The sequence below is a fragment of the Bos grunniens genome, chromosome 23 (assembly GCF_055505025.1).
Source record: "Bos grunniens cultivar Pamir isolate PY7600 chromosome 23, Bosgru_T2T1.0, whole genome shotgun sequence".
Taxonomy (NCBI): domain Eukaryota; kingdom Metazoa; phylum Chordata; class Mammalia; order Artiodactyla; family Bovidae; genus Bos; species Bos grunniens.
Window position 1 is genome coordinate 51189608 of NC_141187.1, and position 12391 is coordinate 51201998.

A 12391-nucleotide genomic window follows, 5' to 3' on the forward strand; every position below is an offset into this window, starting at 1 on the left:
CCTTGTTCATGGTCAGAAGACTCAATATTGTTAAGCTGTCATTCCAAAATACAGATTCACCATAGATTGAGTACAACCCCAGCAGGCTACCCTGTGTCTGTATGTAAATGGACAAGCTGATTCTAAAATTTTTGTAGAATTGCAAAGGACCTAGAGTAGCCTCCAGGGCTGTTTCAGAACTTGACCGTCCAGCACCCCAAAGCCTCTAGCTGCCCCAGTCTTCTTCCTTCAACGTGATCTTCACCACCAGTCCAAGCAGGAAGTCAGGAGGTGGTGTTTTTCAGTGAGTCCCATTGTGATCTATAGGGATGCCTGCTGTCAGAAAGGAAGTCTTGTAATAAGGAACTTAATTTAGGAGGTGCTAGTTGTTGGGGGCTTCCCAGATGGTGCCAACGTAGGAGACTCAGGAGATCCCCTGGAGTTGGAAATGGCAACCCACTCCAGTGTCTTGCCTGGGAAACCCTATGGTCACAGGAGCCGCGTGGACTGTGGTCCATGGGGTCACAAAGAGTCAGACATGACTGAGCACACACACGTGTAGTTAACACTGGAAATAAGATTTATTGCTGTTAATTCTTTGGAATAATCTGTGGTTGACTAGGTTTTCCAAACTGTATCTGCTGGTTAATACCATTTTCAACTATTTCCCATGTAAAGTTAAATATTTGGTATAAAAGGGATTTTAAAAGGCTTGAGTGGAGGAATTTATGTCAGTAGGAAAACAGACTTATAGATCTTTAAGAAACAAATGTCAGGAGGTTTCTGGAAAGAAAGAAACAAGCAAATTACCAATCCGTCTTCTTAAGTTTGAAGCGTGGGCGTCGGTAATACGGCAACCAGCCAAAAAAGCCAAGCTATAGAGGTCCCTATCTGAGCTAAGATTGTGCTCAAATTCTTTCAGTGTAATTTACCAGGACTTGGGGATCAGAAAGACCACTGCAAGCGTATTCTTGAGAATCCAGATGAGAGGAAAGGTTTCTTTGGGTGTTAAGTTACTGCTATCTGGATCTTCATAAATCAAGCTAAATTATTTAGCAGGAAGCCGAGAGTGACCCACCCATTTCCGAAGAAGTGACCAGAGATCAGAGATGTTTATTTTCATCTCTTATAATTGAAGAAATGTTTGTCTTGTTTTTCTGTTGCCCGAGGTTGAAGTTTCTTCCCTCCTGTTGTGTTGCCTGTAAACCCATGAGTCATTTTTACCACCAAACTCCTGGATTCTCCAGAGACAATTGGAAGGATATATATATATATAAAAATGTAAAATATGTGAATACATAGTCATGTATAATGTTTATTATATAATACAAATATTTGTCTATTATACATCATGAATATAATACATAATAAACAATATATAATTATAATAAACAGTATATAATAATTATATAGTAGGGGTTGCAAAGAGTTGGACATGACTTCAGTTCAGTTCAGTCACTCAGTTGTGTCTGACTCTGTGACCCCATGGAGTGCAGCAGGCCAGGCCTCCCTGTCCATCACCAACGCCCGGAGTTTACTCAAATTCATGTCCATTGAGTCAGTGATGCCATGCAACCATCTCATCCTCTGTCGTCCCCTTCTCCGGCCTTCAGTCATTCCCAGCATCAGGGTCTTTACCAATGAGTCGGTTCTTTGCATCAGGTGGCCAAAGTATTGGAGTTTCAGCTTCAACACCAGTCCTTCCAATGAATATTCAGGACTGATCTCCTTTAGGATGGCCTGGTTGGATCTCCTTAGGGACTAAATGAAAACAGTACCATAAGAGTGTGTGTGTGTGTATCCTTTTGTCTCTTTGGAGGATCCAGGAAGCGAGGTGGTGAAAACGACTCGTGGGTTTAGAGACGACACACCAGGAAAAAACACTCCAACCTTGGGCAGTAGGAAAACAAGATAAACATTTCTTCAATTAGATGAAAATAAATATCTCTGATCTCTGGTCATTTCTTCAGAAATGGGTGGGTCTCTCTTGGCTTCCTGCTAAATAATTTAGTTGATTTATGAAGAGTATTTTGAATTGTGGTGCTAGAGAAGACTCTTGAGAGTCCCTTGGACTGCAAGGAGATCAGTCCTGAATATTCATTGGAAGGACTGATGTTGAAGCTGAAACTTCAATACTTTGGCCACCTGATGTGAAAATCCAACTCATTGTAGAAGACCCTGATGCTGGGAAAGATTGCAGGCAGGAGGAGAAGGGGACAACAGAGGATGACATGGTTGGATGGCATCATTGACTCAATGGGCAGGAGTTTGAGCAAATTCTGGGAGATAGTGAAAGTCAGGGAAGCCTGGTGTGTTGCAGTCCACGGGGTCTCAAAGGGTCAGACATAACTTAGACTGAACAGCTACATGAAGAATATTATTAATACAGATCTTCTTTGACTTATGATGGAGTTACATCCTGGTAAGCCCATTATAATGTGAAATTAAGTTGAAATGCATTTACTACACCTCACCCACCAAACACACATCACAGCTTACCCTAGCCTACCTTAAACATGCTCAGGACGCTTAACTTAGCCCAGTCAGGCAGAATTACCTACCACAAAGCCTGTTTTATAGTGGTGTTGTGACCACGTATCATTCATCACGTGCTGTGCTGAAAGTGGGAAGCACAGGGGCTGGGAGGAGCACGCTGTCTGTGTCGGCGGTTCACCGTCGTGGTGGCGGGGCTGGCCGGGATCCGCCCGGCATCAAGAGAGACGCCCTTACTGCACGCACACCGCTCGCCCGGGAAAAGATCGAAACTCAAAGTGTGGTTTCTGCTGAGCGTGTTTCACCTTCGCACCATCGTACAGTTGGAGAATCCTAAGTTGAGACCTTGGCGGGACCACCCGCTTTCCCGTGATGAATTGGCTCCTGCAGTTAGGGGTCTGAGAAGTCCTGCAGCTTCTGCGTCTGCAGGCTGTGGACCCAGGAGAACGGGTGTGGTCCGTCCGAAGACCCAGGGACCAGGGGAGGGCGGAGACGCGTCCCCCGGCTCAGCACTCGGAGTGCTAACCGCTCCTTGCTTGGCTTTTTGTGCTATTCAGGCCTTCAGGGATGGGATGAGGCCCACACACCCTTCAGCCTCCCTAGTGGCTCAGTGGTAAAGAATCTGCCTGCCAATCAATGCAGGAGATGCAGGTTCCATCCCTGGGTTGGAAGATTCCCCTGGAGGAGGAAACGGCAACCCACTCCTGTATTCTTGCCTGGGAAATCCCATGGACAGGGGAGCCTGGCAGTCTGTGGGGTCAAAAAAGAGTTGGACACAACTTAGCAACTAAACAGCACTGGCACTGAGGAGGTGAGTCTGCTGATCCAAACGCTAAGCTCACCTAGGAACCCCTTCCCAGACACCCCCAGAGACATTTAGCCAAATACCTGCATACCCCATGATCCAGTCTGGCTGGTGCATAAATTGACTCACACTCGCATGGTTACTGTGGCCTGTTGTAAAACTTCTGGAGCGCCTGGCTTGCACTCCGTGGTTTCTGGTGCTGCTTAGGAAGAACAAATCTGACTCTATTGGCTCTGTTCCTTTAGCCCTTGTGTTTTGTTTTTGCTACAAGTTAATCACCAAAGGATGCCTATAAGCTTAAATTATACATAATAGCCCATCTCTGGGAACCCTGCCTCCCCGGTAATGAGTGTTCAGTTAAATACCTTTGTTTCGCTCCCAGGAAACATCCTAACCAGGCCCACCTGTGGGTGGGAGGAGGGGCTTAACCATCCCTTCCAGGGGCCATCGGGAAACAGGAAGTGGGACTGATGGAAAACAGGACGTGCTCGACTTTGCTCCCAGCAGCAGAAGCCCAACTCTTAACAGGCAAGGTGGTTCTCTGGGGCAGGAGCCGTCCTCTCGGCCAGCTGGCTTCCAGATAAACTCGTCCTGCCTCGCCCCACCGCCTGTTCTCTGGCTTTACCAGCCTGTGGTGTGGCGGGCAGTAGGAGCTCGGACTCAGCAACCCTGGAGGCTGTGAGAACAGAAGAAATCGATGACTTGGCTTCTCCTTTTGAGGAAAAGACACTTCAGGAAGATGGTGGTCCCTGCCTCGACCAGCTCTCGGCTCAAGCTGACCCGGTAAGTGCGTGCTACGGCCTGACAGGAGGGTGTCTCCGGTCAGCCAGGCCCTTCCCCGGGGCAGAAGCCTGCAGACACTTTGCCGGGTCTGCTCTCCTGCCCCTCACCCACGGGCCCCCCCAACCAGCATGTGAAGCCGCTGCCCGGCAGGACAGCAGCTGTCTTTGGAAAGAGCTTGATAGGAGCTGGTTTCCTCCAAGAATGAACACTGCTTTATAGAAACAACCGTTGCCTTAAACAGGCCTGTGCCCCGTTTGCAGAGCAGCAGCTCCTGCGTTAGTAGCTGCAGTGGAGTGGCTCGTCTTAGTTTAGGACAGGAGGACTCACGGAGAGAGGGGGTCGGACCTGGGGTAGGACTGAATTCTTTCTCTTTTTATCCCCCTTATGGGTGTGAGCCGGAGGAGCTGCTGAAATCCTTGCCCAGCACCTGAGCACCGTCAGCAGGAAGGCCTCGGCGAGAAGGTAAGATGGAGAGAAATCTGGGCTCTGGGAATCGCGGTTATCGCTCCGTGAGCTCCTTCATGGAGAAGGCAATGGCACTCCACTCCAGTACTCTTGCCTGGAAAATCCCACTGACGGAGGAGCTCCTTCCAAGGAGCAAACAGGCAGAAAAAAGCATGTTCCTGGAGACTTCCTTCGTTTCTTTCAACTAATGATGTAAGTGGAGCCCTTTGCTTTTCCTGGTGAAGCACTCACAGCTGGGTCTCATTTCAGGTAACAGTTGGCGCTTCCGGGCCCCTGTCCTGTAAATCTTACTGAGTCGCTCGGTGTTTAGGCCAAACTGCCTGATGGTCTTCAGGCAAGGGACCCAGACAAGGTTGGGAGGCTTGAGAATGCAGGGCAGGCTCTTAGTTCACAAGCGGCCAGAGTTTGTCATGTTTTGTTTTGTGGGATTTTTTTTAGCCTCTAACAAGGTTCGATCTTTGTTCCTGAGGGTAAGTTGTGGGCAGGTGATGGCTCCAAGCTCCCAAACTTGTCTCTGGGTCTCAGTTGGTCAGCTTTGCCCCTGTTTCATTGCGAATCCACTCCAAAATTCTCAAAGTACCAGCCAGTATATTTGATTTCCTAGTAAGAGCTGACATTCACCATGCACTGTGTTCAGGCAGGCTGAGCGTTCTGTACACGTTCCATCCCCAAATGCTCGATAAAGACTTTTTAAAAATTGAAGTCTAGTTGATTTTCAATATGGTGTTAGTTTCAGGTGTACAGCAAAGTGATTCCGTTATTTATACACGCGCACACACACACACACACATACACACACACACACACACACACACACACACATACACACACACATATACACACACACATACACACACACACATACACACACACATATACACACACACACATACACACACACATACACATATACACACACACATACACACACACACATACACACACATACATACACACACACACACACATACACACACACACACATATACACACACACATACACACACACACATACACACACATATACACACACACACATACACACACACATACACATATACACACACACATACACACACACACATACACACACATACATACACACACACACACATACACACACATACACACATATACACACACACACATACACACACACATACACACACATACACACACACACATATACACACACACATACACACACATACATACACACACACATGCACACACACACATACACACACATACACACACACACATACACACACACACATACACACACACACATATACACACACACACATACACACACACACATACACACACACATATACACACACACACACATACACACACACACACACACATACACACACACACACACATACACACACACACACACTTTTTTTTCCAGATTCTTTTCTCTTGTTCAGTTCAGTTCAGTCACTCAGTCGTGTCAGACTCTTTGTGACCCCATGAATCACAGCACGCCAGGCCTCCCTGTCCATCACCAACTCCCGGAGTTCACTCAGACTCACATCCATCGAGTCAGTGATGCCATCCAGCCATCTCATCCTCTGTCGTCCCCTTCTCCTCCTGCCCCCAATCCCTCCCAGCATCAGAGTGTTTTCCAATGAGTCAACTCTTCGCATGAGGTGGCCAAAGTACTGGAGTTTCAGCTTTAGCATCATTTCTTCCAAAGAAATCCCGGGGCTGATCTCCTTCAAAATGGACTGGTTGGATCTCCTTGCAGTCCAAGGGACTCTCAAGAGTCTTCTCCAACACCACAGTTCAAAAGCATCAATTCTTCAGTGCTCAGCTTTCTTCACAGTCCAACTCTCACATCCATACATGACCACTGGATAAACCATAGCCTTGACTAGACGGACCTTTGTTGGCAAAGTAATGTCTCTGCTTTTCAATATGCTATCTAGGTTGGTCATAACTTTCCTTCCAACAAGTAAGCGTCTTTTAATTTCATGGCTGCAGTCACCATCTGCAGTGATTTTGGAGCCCAAAAAATTAAAGTCTGACACTGTTTCCACTGTTTCCCCATCTATTTTGCATGAAGTGATGGGACCGGATGCCATGATCTTTGTTTTCTGAATGTTGAGCTTTAAGCCAACTTTTTCACTCTCCACCTTCACTTTCATCAAGAGGCTTTTTAGTTCCTCTTCATTTTCTGCCATAAGGGTGGTGTCATCTGCATATCTGAGGTTATTGATATTTCTCCCGGCAATCTTGATTCCAGCTTGTGCTTCTTCCAGCCCAGCGTTTCTCATGATGTACTCTGCATAGAAGTTAAATAAGCAGGGTGACAATATACAGCCTTGACGTACTCCTTTTCCTATTTGGAACCAGTCTGGTGTTCCATGTCCAGTTCCAACTGTTGCTTCCTGACCTGCATACAGATTTCTGAAGAGGCAGATCAGGAGGTCTGGTATTCCCATCTCTTGAAGAATCTTCCACAGTTTCTTGTGATCCACACAGTCAAAGGCTCTGGCATAGTCAATAAAGCAGAAATAGATGTTTTTCTGGAACTCTCTTGCTTTTTCCATGATCCAGCAGATGTTGGCAATTTGATCTCTGGTTCCTCTGCCTTTTCTAAAACCAGCTTGAACATCTGGAAGTTCACGGTTCACGTATTGCTGAAGCCTGGCTTGGAGAATTTTGAGCATTACTTTACTAGCGTGTGAGATGAGTGCAATTGTGCGGTACTTTGAGCATTCTTTGGCATTGCCTTTCTTTGGGATTGGAATGAAAACTGACCTTTTCCAGTCCTGTGGCCACTGCTGAATTTTCCAAATTTGCTGGCATATTGAGTACAGCACTTTCACAGCATCATCTTTCAGGATTTGAAATAGCTCAACTGGAATTCCATCACCTCCACTAGCTTTGTTCGTAGTGATGCTTTCTAAGGCCCACCTGACTTCACATTCCAGGATGTCTGGCTCTAGGTCAGTAATCACATCATCGTGAGTATCTGGGTCATGAAGATCTTTTTTGTACAGTTCTTCTGTGTATTCTTGCCATCTCTTCTTAATATCTTCTGCTTCTGTTAGGTCCATACCATTTCTGTCCTTTATTGAGCCCATCTTTGCATGAAATATTCTCTTGGTATCTCTAATCTTCTTGAAAAGATCTCTAGTCTTTTCTCATTCTATCGTTTTCCTCTATTTCTTTGCTATAAAAGATTGAATATAGTTCCCTGTGCTATACAGTAGATCTTTGTTAGTTATTGTATATATAATAGTTTGTGTATGTTAATCCCAAACTCCTAATTTATTCCCCCCAACAAACCTTTACCCTTTAGTAACCATGAGTTTGTTTTCTGTGTCTGGCCCACTAAAGACTCTTAAAGCAAGCATTACTCATATTTTACATGGAAGGCTAGAGAAATTAAGTAATCTTCCTGAGGCCAGTAGCTAAGTAAGCAGTGAAATCAAAATTGCAAGTTACATTTGATTGTGTAGCTGAGGGTTTTAAACCGATTCCCTTATTCACGTTCGAGACTGGGAGAACAAAAAGGAGCCATCCCAGTCATCCACTGCAAGGTTGCAAATCACCCCCAAAGCCTCAGGAGGCCTTCTTTGCCCTGATGGCGAGGGGGGTGGAAGCTCCAGCATGGTCACTCCTACGGCTGGCCGTCAGCGCAGGTCACTGGCTTGGCGGTCAGCTGGACACCTCAGTCCTGTCCTACACGGACCGCTCGTGTGACTGCTTGGCTTCCTCGGAGCATGGCGACTGGTCTTTAAGAAGGAACATTCCAAGACGACATTGCTCCTTGGCCTTTTGGCTAAGATCCAGTGTGATGTGGGGGCTTCCCTGCTGGCTTGGTGGTGAAGAATCTGCCCGGCACTGCACCAGACGTGGGTTCGATCTTTGGTTCGAGAAGATCCCCTGGGGTGGGAAATGGCAACCTGCTCCAGTATTCTTGCCTGAAAAATTCCACGGACAGAGGATGCTGGTGGGCTACAGTCCAGGGGGTTGCAAAGAATCGGACACGACTGCGTGAAAACACCCACACACATTCTCTCGTCTCCCCAAGACAACGAGCCCCACTGTGACGGCGCTTATAAAACCCGCACTTTTCATACAGCTGCTGACGGCCCAGTGGCCAAAGCTGGTCTCGTGGCCAAGCCCTGCGTCGGTGCGGGACACTCTACCAGGGCATGGATCTTGGCAGCTGGGGTTCACTGGGGTGGGGATGGGGGTCACCAGTAACAGATGGACTATAGGCACGGTGGGGTACAATCTTTTTCTTTTTTTTTTTGCCTGAAGAACATCCTTATTTTCCTTCCAGGCTAATAGCAAAGCTCACCAGTTAGCATGACATGTTGTGTTTACAGCCCTTTGCATGTAAGTGCTGAAATTTTGAGCAATGATGTTCAGGCTGTCAAAACGATGAGTGACTGGTCTCTTCGTTTATTAGTTTAACATTCCCTGCTTTCAAGGTGCTGTAGTCTAGTGAGAGCTTATTAACACACTTAAGTCTTAGCGATAGGTGGTGTTATCTCTGCAGGTGAGGAGGCGCCGTCACCTGGCTGAGCTCACGCTCCTGCAGATCTGCCTTTGAGCCTCTGCTGGGCCCCGAAGCTGCGTTCCTTCCGCCCCTCGAACACCCCCTCCTCCGGTGTCAAACACACACGGGGGGCTGAGGAAGCAACAGCAGAGAACACAGCCAAGAGTAAAGACCTTTTAAAAGTGACTTGCAGTTAAGTTGAGGCGGGAGCTCCTGGCAGCAAAATCCTGTAGGCTTTGGCTGATTTTCTGCTGCTGTGTTATGCTAGTGGGTCTGGTCTTAGCCTTCTGCATTTCTTTTTTTTTTTTTTTAATTTTTTTAAATTTAATTTTATTTTTAAACTTTACATAATTGTATTAGTTTTGCCAAATATCAAAATGAATCCACCACAGGTATACATGTGTTCCCCATCCTGAACCCTCCTCCCTGCCCATACCATCCCTCTGGGTCGTCCCAGTGCACTAGCCCCAAGCATCCAGTATCGTGCATCGAACCTGGACTGGCATCTTGTTTCATACATGATATTTTACATGTTTCAATGCCATTCTCCCAAATCTTCCCACCCTCTCCCTCTCCCACAGAGTCCATAAGACTGTTCTATACATCAGTGTCTCTTTTGCTGTCTTGTACACAGGGTTATTGTTACCCTCTTTCTAAATTCCATATATATGCGTTAGTATACTGTATTGGTGTTTTTCCTTCTGGCTTACTTCACTCTGTATAATAGGCTCCAGTTTCATCCACCTCATTAGAACTGATTCAATTGTATTCTTTTTAATGGCTGAGTAATACTCCATTGTGTATATGTACCATAGCTTTCTTATCCATTCATCTGCTGATGGACATCTAGGTTGCTTCCATGTCCTTCTGCATTTCTAATAGTATTTTTAGAAACCACCTGTAAAAGTAGTCAAGGTCAATGGTAAGGAAGTCAGTGTTGGGGCAGAGGTCACTGGAAGGAGCTGGTTATTAAGGGCTGCGTGATGTCTCCCCAAATTCACAAGCTCAAGTCCTAACATGTCACCTCCACCACCCCGCCGCTCAGCAGGTGAATATATTTGGTGATCAGGTCTTTAAAGAGGTGATTAAAATCAAAGGACATCTTATGAGTAACGGGTTCTTGTTAAAAAGCGACATTAGGGCTGAGGACACAGGCGGAGGCCTGTCCACAAGGCCAGAGGCCTCAGGAGAAACCGCCCGAGCCATCTGGATCGCGGCCTTCCAGCTCCAGCATGGACCCGAGTGGAGCGCGGGACGAGCTGGCCCCTCACAAGCGCGCTTTTAACTTGAGTGGAGGAGGGGAACTGGAGGGCACCTGCCCCCTTCTTCTCTAAGGCCTTTCAGAGCAGCTACCCCTCTGCCTCCAGCACTCTGGGGAGGGAAAAAAAATGCATATGTAAAGGAGCCTGAATTAAAAAAAAAAAAAAGCAACAATGCATGGAACCCGCCAGAGAGGGAAAACATCCATTTAAATTCTTGATTTGCATCCGGAGTCTGCTCCATCGCAGACCCGGCGCTCACAGCAGTCCGCTGGCCCGTCTGAGACAAAACGAGGGAGAGGAAGCCTGGCTCCCTGGAGCCAAGAGCAGCTGGCCTCCCAGGACGACACGGGTCGCAGAGTTCGCAGAGTTCGGCTGGAAGCAGACCTGCCCAGCCCTGCCGGAACTGTTGGGGGCCTGCGCTCCGTGGGTCAGAGCAAGCAGGGCCAGAGGCGGAGGGGCCGGCGGAGGGCGCCAGGAGAGCCGGGGTCCCGCTCGGGCTTCCCCGTCGCCTTCTCAGCCTCCCTTCGGATCCTTGAGCCGCAGATCTTCGACTTTTCCTGCCCAAACCCAAGCCCACCGGCAGAGAACCTGCAGTTTGCAGAGCCACTCCGCTTCGCAAGTGCTGTTTCGTTCCTAGTTTTCTGGAATTCCAGCGACATCAGCCTGTGCCTTTCATCTTCAGACCCGAGGCCCTCAGACCTCTGAGGTGAGGATGTGGGGGAGCCAGGCAGCACCTCAAAGTGCAGCCTCCCTGACGCTCAGCTGCCTTCCAGGGACCAAGATATACCATCTGAGAAAAAGCAAAGCAGGAGACGTGCAAATGACGCCACTAACCTCCTCCCGCTTCCAGCCCTGGCACACCACAGGTGCCCAGTAGGTGGCACCTGAACCGAGTTTGCGTCGAAAACAACCGCTTCACCGCCTGCAGGCTCCTCAACCCTCCCGAGCGCTTCGGGAAAGCCAGGTTATCTCGCTGCCTAGACGCAGCTCCCCTGAGTCCCTGCTCGTTTTAAAAAACATTTTGCTAATGCAGAGTGCTAGAGATATTTTGTCCCCAGGATTCAAATATGCATGTCAAGGAGGAAAATGAACTCTATAAAAGTCTTTTTAAAATATCTGTTTGCATCATAAAATACACAGGGCTTCCCTGGTGGCTCAGACAGTAAAGAATCTGCCTGCAATGAGGGAGACCCAGATTCGATCCCTGGGTTGGGAAGATCCCCTGGAGAAGGGAAAGGCTACCCACTCCAGTACTCTTGCCTGGAGAATCCCATGGACAGAGGAACCTGGCGGGCTACAGTCCATGGGGTCACAGAGTCAGACACAACTGAGCGACTTCACTTTCACTTTTCAAAATACACAGAACTGAAAACTTTCCATCTTAGCCATTCCCACGTGCCCAGGCCAGTGGCCTGAGGCACATTCACACCCCTGTGCGCACGTCGCCACCACCCGCCTCAAGGTAACTGTCTCCTCTTCCCTGACCTGTGCTCCGTGCTGTCTCACTGCGCTAGGCGCACCCACAAGCTCACAGCTCTGCAGTCTCCCTGAGTCTTAGATGGTGCGTCTAGCTGCTGAGTGGACATCTACTGGATTGTTCCAAGGCATCTCAGACCCCTCCTGTCCCCAGGTGCCCTCTCCCACCACCCCTGGTTCCTCCCAAGCCCACTGCTCTCTTCTGCAAACCGGAAGCCTGGCAGCCGTCAGACTCCTCTCTCCTTCAACCCCAGCCTGACACCGAGTCCTGTTGACTTCGCGTCAAAGGTATTTTGAAAAAATTCCAAAAGTGTTTCCCTGTCCCAGGGTGAAACGCCAGCTCCTTGGTTTGGTACCGAGCCCTCCAGGACCCCTCCCAGGTCCCTTCTCCTCTGCTCCGCGTTCCTGCTGGCCCCTAGGGGCTGCCCGATCTCACCCACTGTCTCACAGTCTGGGACTGCCTTGGCTGTCTCGGTTGTCTGGACCACTCTGTGCTTTTCTGCTGAACCCTCTCAAGCTCTTCCTCTAAGATCTCCTGCAGGAAGGGGTCCCTGAATTCCCATGCTGGTCTTGGTGCCTCCTCCACATTCTAGGCGCTCTGGT

The 12391-nt window shown here is 48.3% G+C and overlaps 1 long non-coding RNA gene across 1 annotated transcript; it reads right to left on the reverse strand.

Moving 5' to 3' along the window:
- Positions 1-1274: 1274 nt before the first annotated feature.
- Positions 1275-2658, reverse strand: LOC147347821 (uncharacterized). The gene is made up of 2 exons (XR_015152580.1): positions 2541-2658; positions 1275-1869 (listed from the first exon to the last, which is right to left on the reverse strand). It is a non-coding gene; the product is annotated as an uncharacterized LOC147347821 (long non-coding RNA).
- Positions 2659-12391: the final 9733 nt, after the last annotated feature.